Consider the following 13,927-nt stretch of genomic DNA (forward strand, 5'->3'; position numbering starts at 1 on the left):
TTCCTTCATCTTTCTTATAAGGTAAGTCGTAGGGTCAGTATTGCCTCACGTGTTCCAACATTTCTACGGAATCCAAACTGATCTCTCCCGAGGTCGGCTTCAATGTTTTTCCATTCGTCTGTAAAGAATTCGCGTTTGTATTTTGCAGCTGTGACTTATTAAACTGATAATTCGGTAATTTTCACATGTCAACACCTGCTTTCTTTCGGATTGGAAGTATTATATTCTTCTTGAAGTCTGAGGGTATTTCGCCTGTCTCATACATCTTGCTCACCAGATGGTAGAGTTTTGTCAGGACTAGCTCCCCAAGGCTGTCAGTACTTCTGATGGAATGTTGTCTACTCCGGGGGCCTTGTTTCGACACAGGTCTTTCAGTGCTCTGTCAGATTCTTCACACAGTATTGTATCTCCCATTTCATCTTCATCTACATCCTCTTCCATTTCCATAATGTTATCCTCGAGTAACTTCGCCCTTGTATAGACCCTCTATATATTTCCTTCCACCTTTCTGCTTCCCCTTGTTTCCTTACAACTGGGTTTCCATCAAAGCTCTTTATATTCGTGCAAGTGGTTCTCTTTTCTCCAAAGGTCTCTTTAATTTTCCTGTACGCAATATCTATCTTACCCCTAGTGAGATAAGCCTCTACATCCTTACATTTGTCCTCTAGCCATCCCTGCTCAGCCATTTTGCACTTCCTGTCGATCTCATTTTTGATACGTTTCTATTCCTTTTTTCCTGCTTCATTTACTGCAGTTTTATGTGTTCTCCTTTCATCAATTAAATTCAATATTTCTTCTGTTACCCAAGGGTTTGTACTAACCCTCGTCTTTTTACCTATTTGATCCTCTGTTGCTTCCACTATTTCATCCCTCAGATCTACCCATTCTTCTTCTACTGCATTTCTTTCCCCCATTCCTGTCACTGTTTCTTTATGCTTTCCCTCAATCTCTGCTTCTTTCAGTTTATCCAGGTCCCAACGCCTTAAATTCCCACCTTTTTGCAGTTTCTTCAGTTTTAATCTACAGTTCATAACCAATAGATTGTGGTCAGAGTCCACATCTGCCCCTGGAAATGTCTTACAATTTAAAACCTGATTCCTAAATCTCTGTCTTACCATTATATAATCTGTCTGATACCTTTTAGTATCTCCAGGGTTCTTCCGGGTATACAGCCTTCTTTCATGATTCTTGAACTAAGTATTAGCTATGATTAAATTATGCTCTGCCCAAAATTGTAGCAGGCGGCTTCCTCTTTCATTTCTTAGCCCCAATCCATATTCACCTACTATGTTTCCTTCTCTCCTTTTTCCTACTCTCGAATTCCAGTCAGTAATGACTATTAAATTTTCGTCTTCCTTCACTACCTGCATAATTTGTTTTATCTAATCATAAATTTCATCAATTTGTTCGTCATCTGCAGAACTAGTTGGAATATAAACTTGTACTACTGTAGTAGGCGTGGGCTTCGTGTCTATCTTGGCCACAACAAAGCGTTCACTATGCTGTTTGTAGTAGCTTACCCGTGCCCGTATTTTGTATTCATTATTAAACCCACTCCTACATTACCCCTATTTGATTTTGTATTTATAGCCCTGTATTCACCTGACCAAAAGTCGTGTTCCTCCTTCCACTGAACTTCACTAATTCCCACTATATCTAACTTTAACCTATCCATTTCCTTTTTTAAATATTCTATCCTACCTGTCCGATTAAGGAATCTAACATTCCACGCTCCGATCCGTAGAACGCCAGTTTTCTTTCTGCTGATAACGACGTCCTCTTGAGTAGTCCCCGCCCGGAAATCCGAATGGGGGACTATTTTACCTCCGGGATATTTTACCCAAGAGGACGCCATCATCTTTTAATCATACAGTAAAGCTGCATGCCCTTGGGAAAAATTATGGTTGTAGTTTCCCCTTGCTTTCAGCCGTTCGCAGTACCAGAACAGCAAGACCATTTTGATTAGTGTTACAAGGCCAGATCAGTCAATCATGCAGACTGTTGCCCCTGCAACTACTGGTAAGGCTGCTGCCCCTCTTCAGGAACCAGACGTTTGTCTGGCCTCTCAACAGATACCCCTCCGTTGTGGTTGCACCTACGGTACGGCTATCTGTATCGTTGAGGCATGCTAGCCTCCCCACCAACGGCAAGGTCCACGGTTCATGAGGGTGGTCATTGCCATAGAGAAGTCAAACACATTAAAGATATTGGCCACTTGCGCTGTTTCATCACTTCAGCAATTGTTTACAGTATTACTTCACTGCCGTTTTAGAAGTTTACATCAGTCTTTCATTTCCTCTATTGTCCATGCTACAAACAACTTTCTCTCTTAGTTTGACGACGGAGTACCGCAGCAATCTATGGAAATTTGTCACTATTACACCACATTTATTCCATTTCGTGTTGGACATATCAGGAAAGTCTTGACAACAGCTATTCATCGAAATCAACTGATACTACATAAGTGAATTTAAACTGCTAGGGTGAGTTGATCCTGGTGTGGTAAGCACTTTAGTCTACACTCAGGAGAAACATTTTTCTATTCGCTTTACCTCAGGCAGTCTATATGACACAAACGCTAGTAACCTAAGCACATTGAATTATCAATTCAAACGTCCGTGAAATGGTTATTAAACTTTTACAATACATCATATATTATAAATATCAAAAGACTAGCTTCGCTCTCACTGCTTCGCTCGCGTGGACTCTGTTATCTCCAGTGATTTTCTTCGGTTTCTTTAAACGAAGATGTATGTTGTTATGTCCATTGTTCAAGTGTAAATCTATGAATTATGAAAGAGTCAATCAGTCTTTACGTAGCCGAAAGCCTTTGCACAATTAAAGTGTGTCAACTGGTTTCATTTAGTTTCATATTGTGAGTTAAAAAAAGAACGAGAGAAATCGGATAATTGGTCCTGCAACACTAGCTTCACTCTTACTCCCGCTACTGAAATCTCTCATCTCTAACGGACAGTACTGTACATATAATCGCAGTTATACGTGGTATCTATTTTTTCATCAATAATGATTAGTTAGTGTAGTACTAATTTTGTAAACATATATTAAGCCTACTGAAAATTTAATCTTTTAAAGATCCGTTTCTTTTTCTATATAATTATGACAAATCCTTTTTGTCACGATGACTGAAAAATAGCGTTCTTTGATTTAGTTTACAAACTACAACACCTTCTAAGCTTTTCATACTAATTGAGCCATGGGAGCAGGGTCTTTCTCGAATGTACTTCCGACCAATAAGCGATTCTAATTTCAAAGCAAAATTTAATGAAACAACATGTTTACTTTTATCAAACACAGTTTGCTTATACCCACGATGTCCTTCAAAGGTTTAAACATCAGGTGCCTTTATATGTGTTAATACGACACGTGTGTTTTCTGTTACGGCTTTGTGGTAATCTGTGCCATTCTGTAGTAGAGAAATAAATCGATATTTTAGAACAAGGTTCTGGAGAAGTTTCTGAATAAAACCCAAATATAAGGAATACCTAAAAAAGAATACTTCCTGTGGCCACAGGCTCCTTTAACTGTCGTAATACATCACATGTAAACTATTATTACACTTTGTATACAAAGATGACGTCTGAAAACTTCTGGGTGCAAAGAACATATAGCAAACACAGAAACATTATGTCCCCAGTACAAAGACTTGTAGCAAAATAGTACCATTACTTGAGAGTAAGATTTAAGAAATTGTTGATATTTTAGTTGAGTTGATGAATACATGTGTTGTAGCAAATATTTAAAGTAGTATACAAATTCTTTTCTGTCGAGTTATATAGCTTAAATTTTTTCTCGTTTATGTGATCAGGTAACATGCTACAAGTCTGAAGTGGTATGACTATGTTGCCAGCAGTGGAAAAATTATAGAAAAATATCAATTCTGGCAGGGATTCAGACACTGATGTTGAAACAATTGCAAAAAAGATGGTTCAGTTTTGGATATGCTAAAGCTGTGGGCCTGTTAAACATTCATCTGTTATGTGTTATATCTAATTAAATTCTGTTGTTATACACTGAGACAGAGATAAGCATTTGTAGTAAAATTGACCTTTAACAGCATGAAGAGATATTTGAAATATGAGGCGGACGTCGGATACCAATTGTTGGTTTTACTTTGGTGGATCTATTGAGTTTTCAGTTAGGCAAGTTAATTTTCATTTGGGTAATACACTCCTGGAAATGGAAAAAAGAACACATTGTCACCGGTGTGTCAGACCCACCATACTTGCTCCGGACACTGCGAGAGGGCTGTACAAGCAATGATCACACTCACGGCACAGCAGACACACCAGGAACCGCGGTGTTGGCCGTCGAATGGCGCTAGCTGCGCAGCATTTGTGCACCGCCGCCGTCAGTGTCAGCCAGTTTGCCGTGGCATACGGAGCTCCATCGCAGTCTTTAACACTGGTAGCATGCCGCGACAGCGTGGACGTGAACCGTATGTGCAGTTGACGGACTTTGAGCGAGGGCGTATAGTGGGCATGCGGGAGGCCGGGTGGACGTACCGCCGAATGCTCAACACGTGGGGCGTGAGGTCTCCACAGTACATCGATGTTGTCGCCAGTGGTCGGCGGAAGGTGCACGTGCCCGTCGACCTGGAACCGGACCGCAGCGACGCACGGATGCACGCCAAGACCGTAGGATCCTACGCAGTGCCGTAGGGGACCGCACCGCCACTTCCCAGCAAATTAGGGACACTGTTGCTCCTGGGGTATCGGCGAGGACCATTCGCAACCGTCTCCATGAAGCTGGGCTACGGTCCCGCACACCGTTAGGCCGTCTTCCGCTCACGCCCCAACATCGTGCAGCCCGCCTCCAGTGGTGTCGCGACAGGCGTGAATGGAGGGACGAATGGAGACGTGTCGTCGTCAGCGATGAGACTCGCTTCTGCCTTGGTGCCAATGATGGTCGTATGCGTGTTTGGCGCCGTGCAGGTGAGCGCCACAATCAGGACTGCATACGACCGAGGCACACAGGGCCAACACCCGGCATCATGGTGTGGGGAGCGATCTCCTACACTGGCCGTACACCACTGGTGATCGTCGAGGGGACACTGAATAGTGCACGGTACATCCAAACCGTCATCGAACCCATCGTTCTACCATTCCTAGACCGGCAAGGGAACTTGCTGTTCCAACAGGACAATGCACGTCCGCATGTATCCCGTGCCACCCAACGTGCTCTAGAAGGTGTAAGTCAACTACCCTGGCCAGCAAGATCTCCGGATCTGTCCCCAATTCAGCATGTTTGGGACTGGATGAAGCGTCGTCTCACGCGGTCTGCACGTCCAGCACGAACGCTGGTCCAACTGAGGCGCCAGGTGGAAATGGCATGGCAAGCCGTTCCACAGGACTACATCCAGCATTTCTACGAACGTCTCCATGGGAGAATAGCAGCCTGCATTGCTGCGAAAGGTGGATATACACTGTACTAGTGCCGACATTGTGCATGCCCTGTTGCCTGTGTCTATGTGCCTGTGGTTCTGTCAGTGTGATCATGTGATGTATCTGAACCCAGGAATGTGTCAATAAAGTTTCCCCTTCCTGGGACAATGAATTCACGGTGTTGTTATTTCAATTTCCAGGAGTGTATAAAAGGGAACATACAAGTAACGAAACTATTTTGTAGAAGTTATTAAGGGGTTGATGGAGTGACAGATAGGAAATTCAGATGCAAAAGATGAAAGAAGAGATTGAAGGATAGCAAAAGTTTTCACAGCAGGGTGTTAGATTATATCTGTTACATGTTATAATTAAACAAAGGCTGGAGTACTACATTGATCATGCACTAAAATATGCAGATAGATATACTATTTAAAGTAATGATTGATATACATATTGTCTCAAGCTAACATGGAACAAGCTTTTGGTCTGTCACATTGTAAATTATGCCAGTCCATTGTTGATTAGGGGAATTTCAGAGCTTCATAACTAATTATTTGTGGTAAATATTAAGGGGGGGGGGGGGAGGACGTTCTTTTCTGTGTGTGTGTGTGTGTGTGTGTGTGTGTGTGTGTGTGTATTTTACAATGTGGAGAACATGGCAGCTCTGCTAACAGCACACTATAGAGGCTTAGCTCTTTCCTCCATTGGGTTTGACATTCTCTTGCCTAAATGGCTGTCAATTCGACTAAATACCTGTTTGTTGTGCTCTTCAGTCCTGAGACTGGTTTGATGCAGCTCCCCATGCTACTCTATTCTGTATAAGCTTCTTCATCTCCCAGTACTTACTGCCCTCCAGTACTAAGTTGGTGATCTCTTGATGCCTCAGAACATGTCCTACCAACCGATCCCTTCTTCTAGTCAAGTTGTGCCACAAGCTCCCCTTCTCCCCAATTCTACTCAATACCTCCTCTTTAGTAATGTGATCTACCTATCTAATCTTCAGCATTCTTCTGTAGCACCACATTTCAAAAGCTTCTATTCTCTTCTTGTCGAAACTATTTATCGTCCATGTTTCACTTCCATATATGACTACACTCCATACTAAATACCTAGGAATTACAATTACAAACAACTTAAATTGGAAAGACCACATTGATAATATTTTGGGGAAGGCGAAACAAAGACTGCGCATTTTGGCAGAACACTTAGAAGATGCGACAAACCAACTAAAGAGACAGCCTACATTACCCTTGCCTGTCCTCGACTGGAATATTGCTGCGCGGTATGGGATCCTTACCAGGTAGGATTGACGGAGGACATCGAAAAAGTGCAAAGAAAGGCAGCTCGTTTCGTGTTATCGCGCAATAGGTGTGAGAGTATCACTGATACGATACGCGAGATTGGGTGGCAGTCACTGAAACAAAACGCTGTTTTCTTTGCGGCGAGATCTATTTACGAAATTTCAGTCACAAACTTTCTGTTCCGAATGCGTAAATATTTTGTTGACACCCACCTACGTAGGGAGAAATGATCATAATAATAATATAAGATGTATCACAGCTCGAACGGAAAGATTTAGGTGTTCCTTTTTCCCACGCGCCATGCGATAGTGGAATGGTAGAGAAGTAGTATGAAAATGGTTCGATGAACCTTCTGCGAGGCACTTAAGTGTGAATTGCAGAGTAACCATGTAGATGTAGATGTAGAACTACTGGTATATCAGCTGTTGCCATACACAACTTCAGGCGTCGTCCCGGGACTCCTCAGGGCTGCACGGGCTGCTTTGACAGACGCCGCCCTCAGTCAGCTACCGCCGCAGGTGCGCTTCATAATGAGCACACTACCACACACATCTGCTCGTGATCCCATGCTCCTTACTTACCAAAGTCCGAAATTAGCGACTTCGTTTTCTGTCAAGTTTTCAATAGAATCACCTTCTGAAGAATAGCAACACTACAGCTCGTTTTTATAGGATCCACGAAACAGGCCCTTTCACATACTTTTATGAGTGAAGATCATAGTAAATCACGAAACATACTCTGCCTTGGTGTTATAGGAGTCTGTGTGATTGTTATGATGTGGTCACTAATGAGTATTCTCATGCACGCTGATGCTTTGCTGCTTTCAGTTACGGTATTCTGGAAATTTCCAGACTTTTAAGCCGATCCTGATCACTAAAGCAAAGACAAATGCTAGGAAATAATGGAGGATGATGTGCTATTAGTGATAAAATGGAATCTGGATCTCAGGTGGCTGGGAGCGAATTTTCATGGGATTTATGAGCAGAACCTTAAAGGGGATGCACCACTGATACGCTTTTCTGTTGCCCTCCATGAGTGCCATTCCAGGTTGCTTTTAAAAGAGCAGTCGACCCTAACGTATCTTTTTACGTCCACTCGCCATTCCACTGTAGTGATCCATTTTTTAATATACTTGTGAAATGAAAAAACCGATACATTAACACGATACGCCTAAGAGCACTATATAGATTTATATAATTTCTTGTGTAAATATAGCTTTTAGTTAAAACCACGTTATTTCGTGTTGCTTGTTCATTTCTGTTTTTTGCGTATTTTTGCTTAATATCGCCTGAATGAGGACTCTATATCTATGCTTGGACAATGACCATCCTGAATTATTGAACCACACTGGCAATTTTAAGACAATAAATTTATATGAAGATACCGATTTCTGTATAATTGCCGCATTTCTGCGCTGTCGATAGATCACTATTTTATCATGCCAATATATCAATTTTGCCAGTGACACGTGTTAAATATACAAATAATAATTAACACATGGTTTATTACCTAGTCCATTTAATGTAATGATTGACCTGCCGTGATGACGTTTCTTGTTAATTTAGGTACTAATATAGATTTTTGCAATAAGGTTTATTATTCCGTATGTGGATACTTTGTAATATTATTACACTATATATTGTAGCACTAAAGTGACATGTTGAGTTTTGTTGTTCTTCTTGGATGATAACTATGTTTTCAGATAAATGACCCCATATAAGATTACTTGCATTTATGTAACTGTGCCATTAGTAATGTTTATCTTCATGTTCTGAGATTTGTGTGGAATTCTTGTATCGCCAAAGTGAGCGGTAGAATAATTATTTCTTGGTGGTTGTTTTACTCATTACCATCTTTGCATAATTTATGAAATGATTTTCATCTGTCGTACTTCTTTTGCTAAACATTTTAACTTGGTCACATTTACCCCCTTACTTGTAACTGAATTAGTTCCTATTGATTGCAGGAGTTTACGCTCCCCTTCCGTCAACTCAATACTACGTTATTATTAAAGTAAAATAAGAATTACTTGTACTTGATGACATATGGCAACAACTCGTACAGCGCAATTTTTCTCATTGGCACCAGTGTAATGAAAATATGCTTTCTCAGCCTTGTCATGTAAGTGTTATCTCGAATACTTCATTTTCATTCATTTCTTCCGCTGTTTTTTTGATGCAAATTATGGGTGGAAATAGGACCCTGGAGGATACCATCGTTCTTTGATTTTATTATTTTTTCTTTCATGTCAGCAACCTGTGTTATTCGCTCTCCGTCATCTTCACAAAGAATAAACCCTGCAATATGTGGGTGATTGAGTAACTGGATGTGCACTTGTAACTGGATAATTAAATACTTTTATTTTGTTCTGTCTTTGTATGTGCTGGATGATTTTCCATTAAAATTCGTTTTCATTACTGGTTTGTGGCCTGAGGTGGCCCGGGACAACAGACATCCCATTCTTTTCAAAAGTATGGCGTATGTGAATGGGCAAGTAAAGCTCATCGTTGGAAGCTGCGGAAATTTCCATTGCTTTTTCTTCCAAACTTTGTTTAGTAGAGTTCAGTGGCAAAGAGGCAACGACATTTCTGGCGGTTTGTTACCTCCCACCAGAACTAAAAGTAGCTGGCGCCTTCTGAGCGTTTTGTGGACTGGCTGGCTATCGTCTCCAGTCTGTCATGATGGGCTGGTCAGAGTCTTAAAATTAGAGAAGGCAGATTTCTGGGAGTGTCGTCATGCTGCGTAAGATGTGCCCTTACGAGCTCACGTAATGTAAGTCCTGTTTCGTTTAGGTCCTGTTAATTAACTTACAGTTAAGCGTAGGTTATCAGGAGAATAACCACTACCTTGTGACATGTGAAGCCAAGCTAGAATAATTATTTCTTGGTGGTTGTTACTTGTCGATCAAATTTTCATGCTAACAACCAGAGCGTGCGTAGCTGAGCAGAACGTTTATTTTGATCGATATCCTAAATTCTCATGTGCAAATAGTTACCAGTATTTGTACGCTATCGGAAGATCGAAATTAAAGTGACTGATCACCCAGGATAGCACCATTCTGTTTTCTTCTGCGTAATTTATCGATCGTTAGTAATACTTGCAGGCCGCAGGATTGGTTAGTAGTTTGGATTTTGTCAGAGTTATCGGAATTTTAGCCCGTATGGTGAACTCTGCTTCTCTGAACCATCTGTGACCATGTTTCTTAGTGGTGTTCGAAACCTATATACTTTCTTCCTACACGTTCTTGTTAATAAATGTAAATGCTTTGCAGTTACGAGATTTGTAGCTTATTACACTTCACAGCGCATCCGCGAATAATGTCACCTGCTTAAGGGTCACTTGCTGCAGATATTTATTTGAAAAACCACCACCTCAAATAACCATATCCATAAGCTTTTTCTGTTTTTGGTACCTGATGAGGAAGTTAAGAAAGAAGAGTTTGTGAGCAAATAATTGTTTAAATCATGGACCAAAATTCGATTTTCGTTTTCCTCCATTCCGCCATTATCCTACAAATTCTGGGAGCTCACTTACGATAGCAGTTTCGGCTTGAGAAGCGCTTGCTGAAGTTTTGATAGGTTCCATTTCCGGGCCAGTCGTGTGCAATCATTATATAACCACCGTTGCAAACTTGATATAATATAATGGGCTTCTTTCTTTTAACGATTTCGCGTAACACTGCACTCAGTGAAATAAGGACATTGCGATGATTTCCCTACCCTTTATAGTTCGAAAAGAAAGTGGAGACCTTTTAAATATGAAAAGTTTGGCGTACAGCACACTGGAAACTCCCAGAAAAAAAACGATGACAACAAATTAAGATGAAATGGGATATTGAACAGGAATAGTGGAAAAGTCATATTAATTACGCACTTTTCAAACCTCGGATATGTGTGGCGCACATGAAAGGGAGGCACTTAAACGACAAACCCTGGGGAAATGCGTGGCATTGTCGCTATGGGGGTAACGCAGTGGAGAAAATTTAAATTTCATGGTAACACGAACAGTTTTCTGTGGAAGTGTTAGTGAATGTGGAAACTTCCAGAGCCCTTGAATTCCACGAGAGGGAAGCAAATCAAACGACAATACGCATGTCGAAGCCAACGTGGGATTGTATCTGTGGTAGTAACGTAACTGAGACAATTTAATTTTCATTGTAGCACCAACAGTTTTCAGTGGAATTTTCTAGCTCTTAGCTATATTGTTAACGCTCATACAACTTTTTAAAACGAATCAGCCTTGTTTCTCATTTAGAAAGTAATTTATATCGGATAGCAAAATATATACTGCACGAACGTCTCTTTATTTTTAGACATAACTGTTCTTTACTCTGTGATTGAACCACTGTGGCTGCAAGTGATTTCTTTTTTATTCAGATGCATGCCGCCGCAGTTCCCTCTCCGTGCCAATCTCGTCTGCTCCGAATTTCAGTGACACCAATCATCTCAATTTTTTACTGGAGAAAAGTTCGCCACGTACATGACATTCAGTAAGTCATCATTAAGGACAGAATAAACTCGTTTGATAATTTGGCAATTGCGGTATTATTCTATTACGTTTCAGTCTCATTTATTGCAAATTTCTATGTTATATGCCAATTTCAGTGTTGCATTTTGTCGGATTTGTTATTATTTTCTGAAGACTTAGTTTTCTAATACCGTGTGTTCTATACTTTTATCTTAGTTTACTGCGTTGTGAAAGTGTTCCTTCAGCTACATTGTACTTATTGTTGTCACACATTACTTCTATTCAAATTACTGAAAAATAACGTTAATCCTGTTAAACATAATCATTCAATAATCTCAGCTCCCTGAGACGCATTTGGCTCGTATCAGAAGGTACATATGGCTAGGAATATCCGCTTTTCTAAATTCCAACGTTTTGGTTACAGCACTCTAACACATAAGCTGAAGCCAATTATAGCAAATGTGAGAATTCTATGGGAGACACATTCTAAAGAGTTAATGTGCTGCCACTATTCAAACCATTATCAAGAAGGAAGGTTTGTATGGCAAGAACAGAGTAGGTCACAATCGGTACTGAATTTTCAGTTGTACATTAAATGTTTTCCTTTAGTCAAGAATGTAATTATTTTTACATACTGTTATGCTGAAGACACCGTCTACCGCACGTACCCAGCAACAGCTATGCTGCAGATGTTTCCCGTACTGGTTCTATGTCGGCGGAGCAACACGTGTTGTATAGGATGCTCTTGCTTATTTTATGCTGTTTATGAATTCGTCCCTGCAAAAAAACCTTGAGAATTGCATGATTTGTGGTATCTAATTCGAGATGAATGTTTGCCATTATCAGCTACTAGTACAGCACTACCATATCATCGGTAAAAATAGTACTCGCTGTTTTCAAATTTGTTTAACGGTCTTTTCATACGACGTTTTCAGTTTGACATTAATATAATGGTGCTTAATGCCAGTTCTACTGTTGACAGCAGCCTATAAAGATCAACATCTTCGAACTGCAACTGAGCTGTGGGATATGGTAGCATTCCGGATGTTTCAGGGCTAATCTTTGCATCACATGATGATGTATCTGTAACAGTGCGAAACAGACAGTGTTTCCAATTAAGGACTACATAATCGCCAAACCGGCTTCAAGAGTGTTCATTCACTATGAATCCAACAAATTCGTAAGAAATTTTTAATAGAAAATGGCTTGATGATTCTTCAGATTTAATAATGTAAATATTTTTGTTTTTTCTATGTCAGTGATTGACACGCCCGCTTAACACCTGGGCAAAACAGGTAATAGGATTGGGGAAAGCGCCAATGTTTGAGGTCAGTTTCTGCTTCTAATTGTCATTTATTTTAATTTAATAACTTTTAAAACCAAAGCGGCAGATAGCCGAATCTTTACCGAATGCAACTCTTTCACGGCTGAAGGCCCCCAACAAGAAATCTTAACAACACAGAAATCCAATGAAGATAGCAATAAAATAAATTAAAAAACAACATACGCAAAGTACAATACAAATGGCTGATGGCCACAATTGAAGTCCAAAATTGTAGAATATATTACCATAGAACTTTAAAGGCAGAAGGCCTCAGTGTTTAAGCTTGAAAGATAAATTTAAATATTAATTTGGCAAAATTTTAAGAAAACAAAACAATTAACCATAATCCTAAAATTTAAAATAGCTGACAACAGATAATTAAACACCGGTGGTACTCAGAAGGCCTCCAGGGAGGTCGGTCTGCCCTCGTTCACTTAGGTGATCGAGGCCAACTTTACTTGATCTGTCGGAACCCAACTAGGGAACACTCACGCACCGACCGACTCAACGACTTGCTCCCCATCAACCTGGACATGAGAACTAAATAGAAAAGGTTACAAACGTGGTAATCCACAAATAGACATCAGTGGAAATAACACCAACTACACACACAACCTGTCAAACACTTGCATGAAGACCTGAACGATACGCAACAGTAACTAAACACGCACGAATAGAAGTCGGGAGTCCATGCACACACACCCAGCCGGCTCACGAACGATTGGCGAACCAAAACGCGTCGTCAGTTCGCTTGCAGACGCGGAAGTGTGGCCGGCCGGTGTGGCCGAGCGGTTCTAGGCGCTACAGTCTGGAACCGCACGACCGCTACGGTCGCAGGTTCGAGTCCTGCCTCGGGCATGGATGTTTGTGGTGTCCTTAGGTTAGTTAGGTTTAAGTAGTTCTAAGTTCTAGGAGACTGATGACCTCAGATGTTAAGTCCCATAGTGCTCAGAGCCATTTGAACCATTTTTGAATCTTCCGTGTGACGCTTGTGTTTACCTACTACTGCACGCGCGTAACAGCTTTCGTTTGGTACGGTTTTGTGTTAGGCACATTAACACCTGACATTACTATCGGTGCCGGCAAGCCCCGCCATGTATGGTGGGGTGTATGGAGAAGGGGGTGGTGACTTCGACGCCCCTATGGGACAACATCACCAACAACCACCTGCCCAGCGGCTACATCCAGATGCAGCACCCTTACCAGCTCCTCCAGGAACTACATTGGACAACACGACGGCTGTGATCAGCCACTCGTTAGCAGTTGTTCGGGGAGAATCTGGAATACAGCCGGCAGACGAGCATATGGAATTTTCGGAACAGGATTCCTCCAGCTTCTCCACTACGAGAAACAAGCGATAAAGTGAGGTCAGTCTGGATTTAAGACATTCCAAAACCTTCATAGCAGACGCTAATCAACTCTTACCTGTAACT

This window comes from Schistocerca nitens, chromosome 4 (genome assembly GCF_023898315.1).
Source record: "Schistocerca nitens isolate TAMUIC-IGC-003100 chromosome 4, iqSchNite1.1, whole genome shotgun sequence".
In the NCBI taxonomy this organism is placed as follows: Eukaryota; Metazoa; Arthropoda; class Insecta; order Orthoptera; family Acrididae; genus Schistocerca; species Schistocerca nitens.